This window comes from Tribolium castaneum, chromosome 3 (genome assembly GCF_031307605.1).
Source record: "Tribolium castaneum strain GA2 chromosome 3, icTriCast1.1, whole genome shotgun sequence".
Lineage (NCBI taxonomy): Eukaryota > Metazoa > Arthropoda > Insecta > Coleoptera > Tenebrionidae > Tribolium > Tribolium castaneum.
In genome coordinates, this window is record NC_087396.1 from 12,564,906 (window position 1) to 12,577,662 (window position 12,757).

At 33.0% G+C, this 12,757-nt stretch overlaps 1 protein-coding gene across 1 annotated transcript in view; it reads right to left on the reverse strand.

The window, feature by feature from the left end:
- LOC662052 (zwei Ig domain protein zig-8) overlaps positions 1 to 12,757 on the reverse strand; it is an 85,523-nt gene that overhangs the window by 56,178 nt on the left and 16,588 nt on the right. The window lies entirely within an intron of this gene.

Here is a 12,757-nt window from a genome sequence, read left to right on the forward strand (position 1 = left end):
TCTTTGCCCAAGCAGTTATAACTTTGCCAATAACCATTTTTTTTCGCTAGACAACAATCGCGGAATTTCTTAATGGAAATCTAAAACAGCATAAAACAAAATTTCAATTTCAACTTAATCTAACTTTTAGTATGCAAACGACGGCTACTTTTCAATAAAACACCGAAATAAATCTAAGCGCTCGATTTAAACAATTTTGATCACAAACATTCTAGACAATGAAAAACAATACGTTTATTGTTGTATTGTCATGGACGATGTTTAGCATATTGTACACAAGCTGTAATTTTTAATTGCGTATCGATGTTTTATTAATTATTCTTGGCGCAGCATTGTGTGTAGTTCTAATGTTATTAATACCTCTGTGCATAAATACGCAACTGTCAAGAATAATTGAAAACATAAACATCAGAACGCCATGTAACTGATACAAATTCATCATCCATCAATAACATATTGTTTTCTAAACGGTTACTATTTAATCTATTTATTGACGCTTTGATAAATATATCTTTTAAATCGTTATCATAAAGCTATAATTCTATAAATTAATTGCGCTTGTAAATAGAAATGTGTTTTGCTAAATGACACAAGTATTGTCACAAACCAGATGGGATTTTTGTTAAAAAAACTGTGAATATAAATGAAGGAAATGAAGTTGGAAATGTCAAATAACAAATCGAGTTGTTTTAAATACCTTATTTACGACCAATGTTACGGGAAAATTGTGCGAAATATGTTATCGTTATTCAATAGCGCTTGTTTAATGTCTATGGCTACTGGCAAACTAGTTCTTAGTTATTACAGTCGACCCGTGATTATTATTTTGATTTTTAAGATTTTTTTCAGTTATTTTTGATAATTTTCGATAACTCGATAACATTTTGCTGGTAGCTGCTTATTCAAGTTATCGAAGTTCGACCGTATTTGAAACTTTTAATTGTAACTTGCTTGCATAAACTACTTGAAATACAATTCGCTATTTAACAACATTTTCAGTGAAACTGAAATTGTAGACATTTTATTAGGAGAATATTAATAAAGCCGAAAGTTCTGAGTTTTACTTGGGGAAATAAATGTTATACAAAGCAAAACAAATTTTATTACATTTCTAAATACGAGTAGATATGTAACTTCTAAAGTCGAATTTATTTAAATTGGAATAAGGGTCGGCTATATAGTACAGACCTTAAGATAAGAAGTGACGTCTGTAGATTTATTTCTCATATGTTTATAGGCTGTATTGTTTATGATCACAATGCATTTTCTGTTTAACCAGCTTAATTTGTAATTTTTTTCCTTCCAGAAGCAGCAGACAGTTATTTTTCAAACTATTTAAACGACAGTTTTTTTGTGTCTATGTTTAAAAAATAAATTTAAAAATTATAAAATACTTTTTTGGCCTCCAGTACTGTAAAACGTGAATGACAGTTGCCCATTCATGAAAGGTAACTTGACCTTTAAACACGATGCTGTAAACTGGTAGCAAACAATTAGGTAAAGTAACCACAAAACACTGGACGATTAGACATGTTTAAGATACAAAGCGTGCTTACCATAATTAAGTTCGTATAACGAAATACTTGTTACCTATAATTATTTAATTCAATCGACCATGGTGTATATTTAATTAGTGAAAATATAAATCCCCCCGGAACAGCGCCACCTATACATACGTTTGGGAACCACAAATTTTACATTTTTTTTCACATTTTTTATTTTGCACCAATCTTTAAACGTACTATATTGCGCCTCGTACCTTGTCTTCGATTTTTCAGGCAATAATTGTTTTGTAGCACCCTCTGCAAGTTGCCTTATTTCCGGAGGTGTAGCGGTGAAACTATCACTTTCACCACTGTCGCTCATCTTGGTTGATAATGGTTGATAGATATAAACGTGATTTGTGATATAATTAAATTTGAAATCGTCGCTTGATTTTCACAAATTTAACAACTGTCAAACTGTTTCAGTTGTTTAACATGGCGGCCAAAGCCTACTATGTTTAAGTGACTTTGAGTTTTTATTTATTTTATAAAGAATAATATTAAAAGCTTGTCGGCCAAAAAGTTTTATACAAATCTCATGCGTTAAGTCATTTTACAGCGCTTCAACTAATAAGGCACTCGCCTTTCAGGCTCGTGCCTCAAACAAAGTTGTCGCGCTGTAAAATGTGACTTACCGCATTCGAGTGTAAATAGCTATTGTATTTTCTCATCGTATCGGTTTATTTAATTTTTGCAAATCGTATTTATTTTCAATAAATGGTGAACATGCTTTATTATTATTATTATTTATTTTTTATATTATTTTTATATTATTTATATTTATTATATTATTACTACATATTATGCAATATTCGTACCAATGTCCTAGTAATCAAATATTTAAAAAATTTTATCAAATTTTTATTTTCGTTTTGACAATATTTTAATTCCATTCCTCTAACTGTAGCTTCTAAAAATTTAACTTGAATTAAAACGTTTTTTAAGTGAAACCAGAGAAGGACCAATTGAAGCTAAATTTTTATGCAAATATCTATCAAAAAATAATTTGCCTTAAAGAAATACAAAATGACAATATTCCTTTAACTTGTGCTATAGTTTTTAATTTATTCTCTTATTTATTAATTTTTATGGAAATAGTTTTCTGGAAGCAAATTGGTTTTAGTTATTGCCGGCAAATAATCAAGTGAGTTGAATTGGTTTAAAATTAGGTTGTCCTTAAAGTTGGTGTTTTGCAAGGGCAGCCATTTAAATCAGGTCGTAATAAGGTTCCGGAGTCGAAGTAATTTATTCGAAATTGGTATGCGGAAATGTACTAGCAGAACAATAATTGTATTATTAAGTTTATTGTACTAGAACAGATTGTGTTTTCATCCGTTGTACTTAGTCGGTGGTGTAAGTAGTCCACAGAAATTAGTAGATATTGATAACGGTTGCGAGAATGCCTTTGCTTTGTTGTCCCCATTGCAACAATAATTACGGTGGGTGCTATTTCAAACAGATATGATAACGATGTAATTTTAAACTGGGAATGCAACTGCCAGAAGTCTGCATCATTTATCGCCCGCCTCAAGTCACGATTGCTTTCATAAAGAATGACAAGTCACGAAGCGCCCGGTCTTCTTTATCGTCTCTGACAAGTCAAGCTAAATTTTTGATACATTTTTGTTGTGAAAGAAAAGGCTTTATGCCGTGCCCGCGATGCGCGGATGCAATTTTCAATAAATTTTTAAGCACGTGAAAATACCACTTGGAAAATCACAGTTTCATGACATTTCCCAAGCACACGTGTGCTTTCCACTTTTTCGTGCCGGTGCGCCCCCGGGAGGTTCTGCTTCTCATTATAGCCGTGCGCATGCAATTAATTGGCCCAATCGATGGAGATGTCAGACATGTGGTATATAAACAGGGACTGAAACTCAGCGAACATGTCCACGGGATTCTATTAATTAATAAGCTATTGTTTACGGAGCGGATGGGGAGCTCCTGCTGTGACGTGAGGGAAATTTTCTACTGACAGCAGCTAATTAGGGGCTGCAGTAGCAATCTGGTTATCCGACGACAAGGTGACCACCAACCATGTGGCGAGCCCGATTGTTTGCCGTGTGATCTGATGAAAATCAAGCCATTACTTCGGCCTGTCCACTCGCTAAAACGATTCTCAAATTGGTTTTCCGCATCGCTTTATTTGACTACCTCGCTAAATAACGACAAGTAATTGAAATAAAAAAATCGACGCAAATTAAATGAACTTTTTAGACCCGCTTTGTGGAGGAGATTTCTGCTTTTTCATGGCATATTTCAATTGACGGGATATTTTCTGGTTTTAGCCGCCACAAGCACAGTTCTCTATTTTCTGCTCTGGGTTTGAATAGCTAAGACCGCGTTTGCCAATAGACGTGTTGTGTTGTCATTGCCATTTATTTTCTAACAAAAAGACAAATATGATTTCAAGACGAGTAAAAATAAGCTGTTTCTAAAGAGCTTTTTCTTTGTTTTACAAAATCCACAGAACAAATAATTTCATTATTATATTACTGAAAACTGTTGTAATGTAAAATTAAATATAAATTAAAATAAACTAACTTATCTGTTGATTTATTTCATGCCAAGAACACAAAATAACAAGTTTGTTAATCTGAAGACCATACAGAATACTGGTAGTTACATTAATTTTATAAATTTCCCGGCGCATCCACCATTTTTGATATGGCAAGTAACACAAAAAACTAACTTATGTGTTGATTTATTTCTTGTCAGAAACACAAAATAAAAAGTTTGTTAATCCGAAGATTATACAGAATACTGGTAGTTACATTAATTTTATAAATTTCTCGGCGCATCCACCATTTTTGATATGGCAAGTTACACAAAGAACAAACTTATGTGTTGATTTATTTCTTGCTAAATACACAAAATAAAAAGTTTGTTAATATGAACATTATACAAATTACTGGTACTTAAATTAATTTTATAAATTTTCCGGCGCATCCACCATTTTTGATATGGCAAGTAACACAAAAAACTAACTTATGTGTTGATTTATTTCTTGCCAAAAACACAAAATAAAAAGTTTGTTAATCTGAAGATCATACAGAATACTGGTAGTTAAATTAATTTTATAAATTTTCCGGTGCATCCACCATTTTTTATATGGCAAGTAACACAAAAAAACTAACTTATGTGTTGATTTATTTCTTGCCAAAAACACAAAATAACAAGTTTGTTAATCTGAAGACCATACAGAATACTGGTAGTTACATTAATTTTATAAATTTCCCGGCGCATCCACCATTTTGTGCTATTGTAAGCAACACAAATAAGCAAATAACAAATAAGCAACACTATCGAATATTTCAAAACTCGAACAAAAGTGTACTTTATAGTTTTAGAAAAATAAATGTAAATTTATAAACTCATAATTTCTGTTTAAAGAAATTCCTGCTCAGGAAGAAGAAAAATCTAAAGTAAATGGTTTTGAATTATTTTTTGGTAGATTCTAAATTTGAAATTTGTTTGATTCAATCAGTCTTACTTTTTTGTATGCTTTTTCTCAAGGCTTATTATATTACAACAATTTTATCTGCTTAAACTTGTAAGTGTTCTTTCTCTTGAAAAAAATCGTGTTTCGCAATTAATCTTTTTGAGTGTCTGGAGCCAAAATTTAAATTTAAAATGTACGAAAAAATTACAGATATGTTACTTCTGTGTTTCTTGTTTAGGCAATTGTGTCAACAAAACTACATAAATTTTTTCTATTTGCTATTTAAATACCTTGATAATAATAGTAATTCGTGATTGTTAAATAGTTGAATAGTTGAATGTAATTATTTACAGATAAAGAGTTTATACATCAAAACAAACATTTATTCATTAAAAAACGCAAAAATGTTTGCTTTTTAAATAAATAATTTACGACTAAAGTTTATTTCGGAACATTCATTTACTCATTTGCATTGAAATTGTCTCTCCATTATTTGTTTTCTATTCATTTCCATATCTGAAAAGCATTTAATAATGATATAAACGCTTTGTTACACCGCTATTCAAATTTGGAGATTTAGATTAATATTTTTATTCTCTAACTTGTTTGCGAGTGCGAAATAATGAATCATGTATCACACAAGTACTATTATTTTTACAAATTTACTAAAAACTTAGGTTTTGCTTGACAGGTCGAATTTTAAGATTATTTAATCCTTTCTTTTGTAAGGCGTGGCTGTACGTAATTATCCATTCGAAAAGATATCAAGCCGGAAAGTTATAGCAGAGTATGTTAAAAATGCCTTTAATTAAAACCGTGAGCGTTCCTAATAAACAATGAATTTTTCGGGAGCGAAATGTTTAAACACGCACTGAATTTGCGTTGAAACTGGAGAGAAAATACTACTGTCGCTGTACATTTGCATACACAATGTGTTTCATATAAACCGTCACCAAATAATAACAGGCGTTCGGGCCCGTAATTAAAAGCGGCTCCGGTTTAGTGTGAATCTTTGTAAATCGTAATGATTAAATCTAATTTATACGTTTCATTCTATTCTAGGATATGTTTGTGCAAACTTAATCAGAAAATGTATCATTGAGGAATTCACCAAAAAGCTTAAATTTACGAAACGTATATCTTCCACCTGCTCCTTCCATCGCCTTTAATGCCCCAGATCGAGTTTCGATACGACCAGTAATGAAATACATCCCCGGAAAAGTTCTTAAGCTAAAACCCGTGACTTATCTTTTATAAAAAACGCAACACTGAACGGATTAATAAATAAATCAAGGTGCACAGAATGAAATTTTCAACTTCGCCATGGCTCCGAGCCAGATCTCAATAAAAAGTGAATATTTGTCTTGAATTTGTTTTACGGTCTATTCGGTCATATTTATTTTTTCAGTTCAATGGTTTTGCACTGATTTATTGAACTTATCGCTGAAAAATGAGAAACCCTTTGAATCTAAGGCACTTGTTCTGTCATCTCCGTGAAATATGACGCTACAAAAAATTTCTAGGGCCAAAAACAAGACGCGCTTTCACGTGGAAAGAAATTTCATTTAAACGCAATCTTTATTTTTTTCTTAAAACATCCGTAAAGTATTTTTAATGTACAATAAGTCGCATAAATGTGCAAAACTTTGTGTTAATTGCTACAATTTGACTAACTAACCTCTATTGTTAGTTAGCACAAGAGACAATTAATAAACAGTTTCTACATCTGTCTATTGTGCCAAATAATTATTTAAAGGACAATTTAGTGCAGAACGGGTCAAGGGTTGTTACCTGCGAGAGATAAGTGCTAGATATGTTTGCAGATATACGTTATAAATGAATTGTGTGGTTCAACAGATAATTGTAATTATAGATCTTTAATAATAAATTGCATCAACAATGTGAAATATCAAATTTCGTACAATATCATTATGAGTTAAATTAATGTAATGTAATGTAATTCACTTAATATTAACTGAATTCATGAGATGTCCAGCGCAGTACAGAAGGAATGACAAGACCGAATACAAAGAGATGGATCTTAAGCACTGGCTTAGATTTGGAACAGACACTTTAGGTGGGCTTTCAGGTCTGTTGGGAAAACACGCAACCATCTTTTAGCCTCAAGTTTATACATTTTTAATGTGTAGTGGAGGCAAAAAGCAGCCAAGCCCGAGCAAATCTGCATTTTCCTTTCCTGCACAGTGCTGATCATAACACCAAGAAGTGTAAACTGCAACTCTTGAATTATTTTTAGTAATCACGAAACATGTTTTAATATTAAAAGCCATTATATTGGGTTTATTTCATGTTGACTTTGTTACTGATAACTACAATAATAACAAAATTTGCGTGACTAAATACATTATGACGCAAGAGTGCAGTTAAATGGGTTGTGGATATTTATTAAAAATTAAACTAAGAGAGATAATGATTGTAATATTATGACGATTTGAAAACAATACAAATTTATTAAATGTTTTCAAGTTTAAAATACACAAAAGAATCGCAGTTTTCCCAAAGTTTTGTTTAACGAAGAGGCTTCATTTGAATCTGATGGTAAACGAATTACTTTGTAAGGCAGTTGATATTGATGAATTTTTAATTTAACTGTTCAGGACGTGACAGCGTTGAATATTGATTGATTTTGAATAATTTTAATTCAGTATTCCGTGACCGTAATAGAAAAATGAATGTTTTTTCGAATGAAAATTTGTGATATTGCTGTTAATCCAGTTTGACTGAAACTTTGGAAATTAGTTTAGGTTTTGAAAGCCAACCCAGATAAGAACTTGCACTTGCAACTTGATATGAGTCTAAGTAAATAAAAGCAAACATAACATTTCCACAAAGAATGGAAATCAGACGGCGACAATGGTCTTAGATTCTTCTGTAATCCTACATAGCTAGCGGTCCAACGTGATGAGTTTTCTTTCTTCAGTTTAAATTAGTTGTAGCCATTGTCCTAGATCTAGAACTTTCCTGTAAAGGAAATGCTTTCAAACCGGAAAATTCCAGGTTTTTGCCGATGAATTGCTAATTAAACTTTTCAACAAACCAACAGTAAAAAATCAATTACACTGCAAATATCTTACTCCAAAAATAAACGAATCGCGTGTACGAATAACAATATAAATAGCTCTTGTAAGGAGAATTGTTTTAAATATTTTCCATAGGATTGCTGGTAACACACGACCACACGACATATGTAAATGTCATAATGTCGCATTTATATCAGTTCTATTTTTGCTGACTCGACGTTTCTACGTATTTATAGCTCAAAAATCGAGCGCCCAGCAATCGTAATTTTTGAATTATTATTTATAAATATAAATTATGTCAATAACAAAAACTCATACTATCACTTTGAAACAGTTTTCTGTTATACACGTCAAAGGCATAATTTAATTAAAAAAAATACAACATATTTATAAAAATTTAAATTAAAATCATATGCATGTCAAGTTTCAAAGAGCAGAAAACCAAATCAAACAATTGTTTATTTCTTTGTCACCTTTACCCAGCTGTTCAGGGCGTTTATTACATTTTTGAATATTTCATCGCAAGTTGGCAAATTTTATTATGCCCGTTTCTCGTAAAATCATGAATTTTTCATGCAATTCCTTCCTGCAAGAAACTATAAGTACATCACGTACTTACTTCGTTGTTCTATGATTGAATGACTTTTCATGCGTGTAGCTAATCTCATTAACCGAAGCTCCAATTGAAAAAGTGGAGCTTTTAAGTGCAGCCATAATTCGAGTAATCACACTTTAATGGTTTGAATTAACAGTGATTTCAATCGGAGAGTCATTGTTGCTGGGTCTTGGAGAGTGCTCGGTTTTTTCTATAAAAAAGTAATCAGAACTGTATTGTAATCGTGTTACTGCAATGAACAATGGCTTAGATGCCGCTTCTCTTACGCCGTTTATCACCAACCGCGGGGGTTCTTCAAAGGCGAGTTCCTCGCTTTGATCTACGAAATATTTACAGGGCAGCTAACCGTAAAGACATGATTGTTTGGTTATCAAAATGAAACTTAATTTGCGCGAAAGTAGCGTGGAACTGCAGCAGAACTGCAGAAAATCTTCATGGTAACACGTTTTCAAGTGCTCCAAAACTAGAACTAAAACGGAAGATTTTATTTAATTTGTGTTATAGGGCGACTGAAAGCTCCGGTGAGTTACTGTCGGAAAAATAAATTTCCGAAATCTTTATTGTAAGAAAATCCAATATAAAAGATTGTTGACAGTAGGTTGAACTGATATAAAATCTATTGCTTCGGTACAATAACTTGCGTTAGAATGAATGTATTTCTTCACGGTCCACTTAAAGTTCACACTTGAAACAGAAGATTAAAACAATTTTTCTCCTATTAATTGTTTTAGGTCAAAACAATTTGAGTTTTTGTGCAATGCGATAATAGCGCTTTGACATCACAGTGAACGATTTCAAAATATACAATACATTAGAGTTATTGTTATAATTATGATCCCGCTTTAAACTGGTGGAACTACATGGGGTAATAAATTTGTTTAAAATGAACATTAAAGTGAACTGCTAACATAATCACAATCTGAATTTGGTTTTATCGTGTTCATAACTTATTCATTAAATGTACACTGCAAATGACAATGTAAAGTGTATTATGCCGCATAAATATATCCACATTATTTTAAGATGCAAATTAGATTCGCTGGAATTTTTTACACGAGAATAGCGCGAAAGTGGAATTACAAAACGCACTGGTTTTCCAAACGCAATTAAATTAGTTGTTAACGAATTTTCTGTCCTGGCTAGTCCGTATTTCAATTTCTGTGCCATAATAAATATCTTTCGGTCCTTGGCAGGCTCAGTGCATGAAATATTCAGCATGTCCTTGCCACCTTGTTTTGCAAAAAAGCGCTCATCCATGCTTGTTGCTGAACGAAAGTAAAATTTTTCGTCGTCTTGCGAAAAACTCCGTCTCAAAAAACGTCGAGACGTGCGCGACGTATCAACTTGGAAACTTGTGAAACTTTCTTTCGAATTTGACAGAATCATTTGGAATAAACTTAGTCGTGATTTGCTTTTAATGCTTGAGGAGAACGATTTGCGCACGGGCCACAAATCAATACCCTTGTAAATATTTTTCCAGGTGATGTAAAATTTGTCATCACCGTGCACTGATAGGATAAACGTATTGTAATAGGAAGGAATCAATCAATCTTCATACCAGTGTAATGTGGAAGAGAATATTCAAGCTCGGGGTTGGTTATCGACACGTCAACAAGCCTAGACAGCAGCCATTTGTCACATGACGGTCTGATATTCAATGAGGCGACTCCGGAAAAAGATATTCGAAATATCCCGCTACGGCTCCGGAATTCTCCTCGCTATAATTCCGGGTGGCATTTCGATCGAAGCGACTTTTACCTGCTAAAATATGCGATGTACTTTCTTGCTCTCTGATATATGTATGTGGGTGGCAGGTGGAGAAGAACAGACAATATAAGTTATTTAGAACGCCGTTCACTTCACTTCTTAGCTATTAATGCTGGAAGTTTAGAGACTGCTTTTGAGCGTTTCTACCATTCGAAGCTGAGTGCTTTTACAACACTAAACTCTTAGATGTAGCTGGATATTTAAGTTACTTCAAACCAAATGCGGGAATTTATGCTTGCGCTAATAAAATCACTATTTATTTAAACCCAAAATTGGGTAAATACGAAATAGCATGCGTCCACCCCACAAAACGTAGAATTTGTGTTTGTTGCTATTTCCCACGGATAAAAGCTCCTTGCTTTGTTAAGAAGCGCTGATGTAGATGCCTTGTGTTTCCGCTTCACGGCTCGACGTGTGGACATAAACTTACCAGTTTTACTGGTCGCAGTTCACGTAAGTTTTCATCGCTTTGTAATGTTATTGTCTTGGGCGACAAGTCCTAGTATCGAACTTGCTTTGAAAACGCCCACGCAAAGCCGACATTCAGCCGACTTCTGAAGTGGTTAATTTTTCCTGATTTTCTTAAACCATTGCGCTGCAACCGCTCGACTCGATTTTACGTTTCAGTGATAAAATCGCTTTGTGGGCGACCGGGAAGTGTCGTTATTAATTGATTTTTAAACTGTTTAGTTTCTGTGCAGTCGTGTGTGGTTTTCAATAAAACCTATCATGTTTTTCATCGGCGCATCCTTTTCCGAATCAAAGGCGTATTAGCGAATCAAAAATCGTCACCCACATCTAAATTCCCCATTCATCATCGCATGCTAAAGGCTGGGCTGATTCCAATCTAAAATTGATTGTCTACAAAAATGGAATAATTACCAATCATCAATCATCTGCACTGTACTTTTTGCGTTTACAATACTTTTGCAATTGAATTATTACAACCGCCGCAATTCTTGATCATTAAAGCTAAAGGCTGGAGATGCTCTCGGAGATTTCGGATTTTTAATCAAAATCGTAATTGTATTTGGTTAAAAAATATTTGCTTAAGCTCGCGGCTTCTATCTAAAGAAATAATTAAAATTCAATATTGAATCATGTTCTTAAGAGTTTTATCCAACTATGTAGTTTTTCCTCTCTTGAATTAATATTGTTTTAAAATTAAGCGCCCAGCTAGCGCTATATCGCCGTATTTAGTATCGAATCTGGATTATTCAGGATTACGTTTCGTTACTTTAAACAGGCGAATAAAAGAAAAAAGTTTAGTATTTTAAGCGACCATTTTTCATGTAAATTAATTATTTAAGCACACCTACATAATTTGATTTGCTAACCGCTAAGCCGAGAAAATTAATTTGCTATTGACGGCTTTGATCCCATAATCATAATGCAGTAGCACAATCTTATTGCAATATTGTGCTTAACGCTAAGTACGTTGTGCACATAACGTTCCCAATAATATTGTAAACCTGAATAGATTAAATTTAATGGAAACTGATTAATTTCAATGTTTTGGAACAACATTATCAAATTGTTTAAAGTTTGGGATTTGTGTATGCATGAGGCTTGAGAAAATTAACAACAAGAATTTAATTACAATTTCGGAGCAGTAATTTTTTATTAAAATATGAAACCTGAAAACATGGTATTTATTATTTCATATTTTGCTTAAAACTATTTTTTTACAATTAAATACGTTTTTACGACTATTTTTCTAGGTCTTATAGAAATGTTATAAATTTTCTCTACTCAAATATTGCTGAAATTGGCGTAGCATGTCGCGTAATATGTGATATTAGGCGCTGCCAGAAATGCTTGTATGCGACAGCACATTATATTAGCCTAGGGTATTATAACATATCTAACTAATCGCGAGTAAGAATTCTGCAGCGTTACATCAAAGTCAACATTAGATCTAATTCTCCGCAGTTTAATATCCCACATCTCTGCTCAAGTTCTTCATTCACTATTACCATCGTTACAGAAACATTGTCAGAACAAGCACATAACGGGCAAGCAGATGTCTCGCCATTACGGCCCACATCAGCTGGCGTCTTCCCGGTTTTGAGAAATAATCGAATTAATGAGCTGTTGCGTTTAATCCGCTGTAAATTTCGAAAAGCAAACAATTTGTTTAGGGAACAATATAACAAACGGTAAATACCGTCGTCGATATCAATAGATTCCATAAATTTCGTCGCGCATTGCCATGAAGGAATGTGTGCAATGTGAAACTGAAATTCAGAGTCATCGCATTCGAATCAATGACAATATTGGCATAGTTTTGAGAAGGCTTCCAATACAAATCAAAGATACACAATAGACATATATGTGGAATATTAAC